Consider the following 7,421-nt stretch of genomic DNA (forward strand, 5'->3'; position numbering starts at 1 on the left):
ATAATAACGCATCGTTTCCCTTAGGAATCTAAATAATCACAAATGTGATGTAATCGTTTAGTTATTGCCGATTTTTGTTGCTCTGGCGTGATTTTCCTTCCATGGTAGCGGAATTCCTTCACTGTACTACGTGGTCCCATATTTAGGCTGCTTTCAATACGGTTGCAACGTTTCGAAGTAGAGGGGGAAGAGTGACGGTTCGACGGGAAGAACCTCCGCGTGCGTGTGTGTACACTGCGCGATCTAATCTGCGCCGGCCGGACCATTACGAGTGGGGTGGCCCCCCCGGGGCTCGGCTCTGGCCGGCGCCGGACCCCGCGGAGCAGCTGGCCCGCAAACCCATCGGGGCGTGACGTCAGCCAGCAGCCAGCAGCCAGTCTCAATAGCCGTAATTGGCCGCACCCCGGGGTGGCCGCCGACACAACGCAGGCGCTCGCTCTGTCTGGGCGCGGCGTGCTCGCCTCGCCTCGCCGTCCCTCAGCGCTCACTGCGCGTGGTATCCAGTGACGTGTAGCGCGATCACTTTGTACCACGGTGTTACATCTAGAGGATGGGCAAAATGAAAGGGCCCGGAAAGTACGATGGACGTTTCATCATGGTTTTTGAGGGAGAAGAGGTGCAAGCAGGTGACACAAACACTATATGAATCCACACCCGTTGCTGGTTCAACGACAGGGGGGCATCAGCGGAGGACTAGTGACACGAGCACAGAGCACCGACTAACAGAGAGTAGCAGCAGACCGGCTTGCCCGAGTTATTCGAATACAAATCACAATGGTAGACGAACGTGTACTGACAACGTCGTCGTCAATAGAAGTACACCACTGGCCATTAAAATTGCTACACCACGAAGTTTGACGTGCTACAGACGCGAAATTTAACAGACAGGAAGAAGATGCTGTGTGTGGTGTCACAGCAAGACACCACACTAACCTTTAAATCGGCCGCGGTCCGTTAGTTTACGTCTGACCCGCGTGTCGCCACTATCAGTGATTGCAGACCGAGCGCCGCCACACGGCAGGTCTAGTCTAGAGAGACTCCCTAGCACTCGCCCCAGTTGTAGAGCCGACTTTGCTAGCGATGGTTCACTGTCTACATACGCTCTCATTTGCCGAGACGACAGTTTAGCATAGCCTTCAACTGCGTCATTTGCTACGACCTAGCAAGGCGCCATATTCAGTTACTAACAGATAATATTGTGAATCATGTACCGTCAAGACTGACATTCATCATTACTGGATTAAAGTTAAGTATCAAACTAGCTACGTCCGCTTTCTGAACTCTAATTCCTTGTCATGTTCCAGACCTCACGACAGTATAGTTCATCCCTCCTCACGCCAGCCTGCGTGAGCAAAAACGCGTGCATTTCGGCCTCCTCTAGTAACACGGTATTGGCTCTTCTGCCAACACAACACTGTGATATGCAAATTATTAGCTTTTCAGAGCATTCACACAAGGTTGATGCCGGTGGCGACACGTACAACGTGTTGACATGAGGAAAGTTTCCAACCAATTTCTTATATACAAACAGCAGTTGACCGGCGTTGCCTGGTGAAACGTTGTTGTGATGCTTCGTGTAAGGAGGAGAAATGCGTACCGTCACGTTTCCGACTTTGATAAAGGTCGGATTGTGGCCTATCGCGATTGCGGCTTATCGTATCGCGACATTGCTGCTCGCGTTGGTCGAGATCCAATGACTGTTAGCAGAATATGGAATCGGTGGGTTCAGGAGGGTAATACGGAACGCCGTGCTGGATCCCAACGGCCTCGTATCACTACCAGTCGAGATGACAGGCATCTTATCCGCATGGCTGTAACGGATCGTGCAGCCACGTCACGATCCCTGAATCAACAGATGGGGACGTTTGCAAGACAACAACCATGTGCACGAACTGTTGGACGACGTTTCCAGCAGCATGGACTATCAGCTCGGAGACCATGCCTGCGGTTACCCTTGACGCTGCATCAGAGACAGGAGCGCCTGCGGTGGTGTACTCAACGACGAACCTGTGTGCACGAATGGCAAAACGTCACTTTTTCGGATGGATCCTGGTTCTGTTCACAGCATCATGATGGTCGCATCCGTGTTTGGCGACATCGCGGTGAACGTACATTGGAAGCGTGTATTCGTCATCGCCATACTGGCGTATCACCCGGCGTGATGGGTTGGGGTGCCATTGGTTACTCGTCTCGGTCACCTCTATTTCGCATTGACGGCACTTCGAACAGTGGACGTTACATATCAGATGTGTTACGACCCGGGGCTCTGCCCTTCATTCGATCCCTGCGAAACCCTACATTTCAGCAGGATAATGCACGACCGCATGTTGCAGGTCCTGTACGGGCCTTTCTGGATACAGAAAATGTTCGACTGCTGCCCTGGCCAGCACATTCTCCAGATCTCTCACCAATTGAAAACGTCTGGTGAATGGTGGCCGAGCAATTGGCTCGCCACAATACGCCAGTCACTACTCTTGATGAAGTGTGGTATCGTGTTGAAGCTGCATGGGCAGCTGTACCTGTACACGCCATCCAAGCTCTGTTTGACTCAATGCCCAGGCCTATCAAGGCCGTTATTACGGCCAGAGGTGGTTGTTCTGCGTGCTGATTTCTCAGGATCTAAGCACCCAAATTGCGTGAAAATGTAATCACTTGTCAGTTCTGGTAAATTATATTTGTCCAATGAATACCCGTTTGTCATCTGCATTTCTTCTTGGTGTAGCAATTTTAATGGCCAGTAGTGTATAAATATACTCACCACAGCATCGTCACATAGATCTAAATTGAGGTGTAGAATAGGCCACATCGTCCACATTTTTGAGTTGCAAAAATGACTGTGTGGACGATATTCTTATGTTTTGACGATGCCATTACAGCCTTAATACTTTAGGACATGGTGTAGAAAAGATCTGAGGATGGTCATTACTGACTCAAACCGGTCATCGTCAAAAGAATTGATATTGTGATCAAAGACGAATAAAATCATTTGAGTCCTAGGTCTATAGTTCGTGATGTCAAGGTGTATTTGTTTGTTGGCGATAAAGTTGCCGTGTGAAAAACAATGACAAAACGTTCTTTCGGTACGTCCCTCGTATTTACAATAAGACTGACACAAATTGACCCTTGTTAACGAACATTAGAAGATGCTGGAAATGGCCACAGGTTACGCCATTGCAGCGCTGTGGTTGATTTATAAAACTTGAAACGTCCCCTTTTTGAAGAATTATACAAGACTGTGCTTTAACTGGCACACAAAATTTTTTAGCGCAACGCAATCTGACTTTCAATAATCCCTACAAAAGAATGGCCCTGTCTAATATTAACCTATACGATTCACAAATCACTTACCTCACAAAAATCTTCGTTACTCGAACTACTGCAATACAGCGAGCGCCACTACTGCCAGCTAAATAAAAGATTCAAACTACGGAAGGCACTAACTACTGATAGGCATAGTCAGGAAATGAAAGATTTTAATAGAGAACAAACAATGTATTTACCTTAACATCATCAAAAGTCATAATATGTATAGGAGTTCATAACATCCATTTTTACAAATATCAAAACTCCGCCATTTCTCTCTCCACATCCACCACTGCTGGCGGCTCACCTCCAACTGCGCAACGCTACGTGCTGTTCACATCCAGCTGCCGCTGCCCAACACTACAATGGCAGACAACAACGCAAACTAGCCACAGACTGCACACAGCACAGCCAGTGATTTTCATACAGAGCGCTACGTAACATTGCCAATAAGAAAACATAAACAGCCTACTTACAAACTGTGGGACACGCGTATAACATCTCCACTTGGTAGACAGCAGTAGCAGTGGTTTCAACGTACCGCCATAGCTTTTCAAGTGAGTGAGGATTATTTCTACACCTGTGACTCTTCAAGCTGCTCGACAGGCAGAAACCACAGGGACAGAGACGAGATGACTGATTCGGCCACGAGATTCCAGTGCCTCTACTGACTGTCCTATTCTCACTGAACGCCTCAAGCACTCGTGGCAAGACTGTCAAGGCGGAGTTCTTGCTCCGTTCAAATGGTTCAAGCACTATGGGACTTCACATCTGAGGGCATCAGTCCCCTAGACTTCTAGACTAAGGACATCACACACATCCATGCCCGAGGTAGGATTCGAACCTGCGACCGCAGCAGTAGCGCGGTTCCGGACTGAAGCGCCTAGAACCGCTCGGCCACAGTGGCTGGCTTTCGCTCCGTGTTGCACAAAATATCCATATGGTCGTTCATCTTCTGTGTGTTGATCCAGATATCGATTAAACAGTTTCTGGATGTACCGGTCAGCATTAACAGTTTGATGAACGATTCGTGGTACGATGCAAACACCAGATACGTAGCGATAAACACCACTACTGCGGTTATTAAGGAGCAAAAGAATTTTACTTTGCAAAAGACTTTGTATGTCTTTCCACATATTTATCTCCTATGTGTTACCACAGATCACATGTCACTGCTCCCATTTTTGCTAAGAATGCAGTACACGCTAGGTGCCTAGTTGCTTTCACTTATCCGTCTTGCATGAGATTTCTGACAAAGGTCACCAACCTGCAATCTTCTATACATTCCCCCTGCGTAGAAAACAGCATGCAGGTCCAGGTCACAGATCCGTTGTCTGGAGGCTGTAATGAACTGTTAGCGAGGAACTGATACTACTTAAGTGACTCATTCTTTCACTTTTTTGGGACGCCACCCACTCGCATCATTGTAGTAGAATAAGAGAAACTGCGAATTACAATCTTTATCCACCGTCTGTTTAACAGTTCACACGTCATTTATAATTTCAGAACTTCTCTGTTTAAACAGTGATAATTGATCACACATCTACGTATTTTTTAACTATTCTCGAATTAATATTTCTTTGTAGAACTGAAATACAACCGATCGCAGCAGACAACGTTTCTCTGTCTCCTGTCTGTTCGTTCAGGAGCGATTACGCAGCGCAAACGACTTCGCTTGGCAGTGCAGTTTAGCCGGGAGCCTGCCTTTTCATCCAAGTTTTGTTCTTAGTTTTGCTTATTATTGATTTGAAGTAAGTGGGCATTAGCCTGCTATTTACAGGTGCCTACATTTAAATGTCAAGCAAATTTAAGGCACAGTTTTTATAATGTTTAGCGCGCTACCTCTGAACACTTCAGCCAATCACAGTCGTGGACTATAATTGGGGCGTTCTTTCCCACGAAGGTGGTACCTCTCCTACGATCTTCTACTGGTACCTCACACTACTTATTACATCTACTTAATGCTGCATGTCTCAACTGCGCTGAGGAGAGAATTTTCGAGCTGCATATGACGGCCGCTAAAACCAGAAATATTACATTATGCAACGACTCCTCGAAGTATTGACGGATATATTTTGACGCATACTGACGAATGTTCTCTGAGTCGACATACCCCGATAAACTGAACCAGCCCTCATCTGAAGATATCTAAACCTGAAGATTTAGAAGTTCTGTTTCCACTTCTCTCAGAAATCAACGGAAAAAATAAACACACGAAAGTTCACCTGGACGCTTTGACTGATGCACATCAGTAAATTTCTAAGGATACAGATGCTAGTCCTGTTTTTAACGTTTGGGCGCGACGATCTCTGAATTTCCTCTTGCACAGGTAAACGGCTTTGAGACTTTGCCCTGGGCTTACATTCATTCGAGCAATATTTTCTGGTAGTCGAACTCTTCTCGTATAGTTGTGATTTTTATTCGCTGCAGAGTCAATTTCGCGACTGTTTACAACCAAGTTTTGCACTGCAGAGTTTGCTGTACGAATACTGACTCTGTCATTGTGTTTTAGTGAGTGAGAGGAGCAGACGTGTTTAGTGGCCAGTTGAATGCAGCACGAAGTGATGATCACGGTAAGACAACACGTGTTCATGGTCAGGTATTATGCGAAGCAAAATCCGTAAGCTTAATTGTTTTTGCAAGAGTTTAATACTGGAAGTGATTCGGCAAAATGTCTGCCAAAGCCTGTACACAGAACTTGGTGACAAAATAGCGCAAAATGGGCTCTGCAGCGGATAAAAATCGTAACTATTCGAAGTGTTCGAACACCGAAAAATGTTACTTGAAGGAAAGCCTGCAACAAAGTTCCACGAAATTTTAGTGCTGTTTATGTGTCCAAATGGGAATTAAGAGATCGTCACGTAGAAACACTGTCAACATTATCTCTATTCTGACACATTTGCGCGTGAGTTAAAGCGTCGAGACGAACTCTTTCGTATTTGGTTCTAGCGATGGTGTCTGAGTGAAGTGGAATCAGCAGTTTTAGATCTTCAGTTTTTCGGCTCTTTTGGCGAGGCATGGCTCACACCGACAAGATATGTCAATTCACAGAATTTGCACCTTTACACCCCAAAAATATACGTTTCTCATATTAGGTGCATTGTGCTGTCATCTACTGTCAGATACTCCATATCAGTGACCTCAGTAGAAACTCGACATCGTGACAGAGCAGAATGGGGCGCTCTGCGGAAATCACGGTCTTCGAGCGTGGTCAGGTGATTGGGTGTCACGTGTGTTATACGTCTGTACGCGAGATTTCCGCACTTCTAAACATCCCTAGGTCCACTGTTTCCGACGTGATAGTGAAGTGGAAACGTGAAGGGACACGTGAAAACAAATGGTTCAAATGGCTCTGAGCACTATGGGACTTAACTTCTGAGGTCATCAGTCCCCTAGAACTTAGAACTACTTAAACCTAGCTAACCTAAGGACATCACACACACCCATGCCCGAGGCAGGATTCGAACCTGCGACTGTAGCGGTCACGCGGTTCCAGACTGTAGCGCCTAGAACCGCTCGGACACTCCGGCCGGTGACACGTGAAAACAAAAGCGTACAAGTCGCCCTCCTCTGTTAACTGACAGAGAAGTCAGCAGAAGAAACCGACAGTTGAAGAGGGTCATAGTGTGTAATAGGCAGACATCTACCAGACGATTACACAGGAATTCCAAACTGCACCAGGCTCCACTGCTAGTACAATGACAGCTAGGCGGGAGGTGAGAAAACTTGGATTTCATGGTCGAGCGGCTGCTCATAAGCCACACATCACACCGGTAAACGCCAAACGACGCCTCACTTGGTGTAAACATTGGACGACTGAATAGTGGAAAAACGTTGTGTGGAGTGACGAATCACGGTACACAGTGTGGCGATCCGATGGCAGGGTGTGGGCATGGCGAATGTCCGGTGAACGTCATGTGGCAGCGTGTGTAGCACCAACAGTAAAACTCGGAGGCGGTGCTGTTACGGTGTGGTCGTGTTTGTCATGGAGGGGGCTTCCACCCCTTGTTTTGCGTGGCACTATCACAGCACAAGCCTACATTGATGTTTTAAGCACCTTCTCGCTTCCCAATGTTGAAGAGCAATTTGGGGATGGTGACTGCATCTTTCAACGCGAT

The sequence above is a fragment of the Schistocerca americana genome, chromosome 5, assembly GCF_021461395.2.
Source record: "Schistocerca americana isolate TAMUIC-IGC-003095 chromosome 5, iqSchAmer2.1, whole genome shotgun sequence".
Classification (NCBI taxonomy): domain Eukaryota; kingdom Metazoa; phylum Arthropoda; class Insecta; order Orthoptera; family Acrididae; genus Schistocerca; species Schistocerca americana.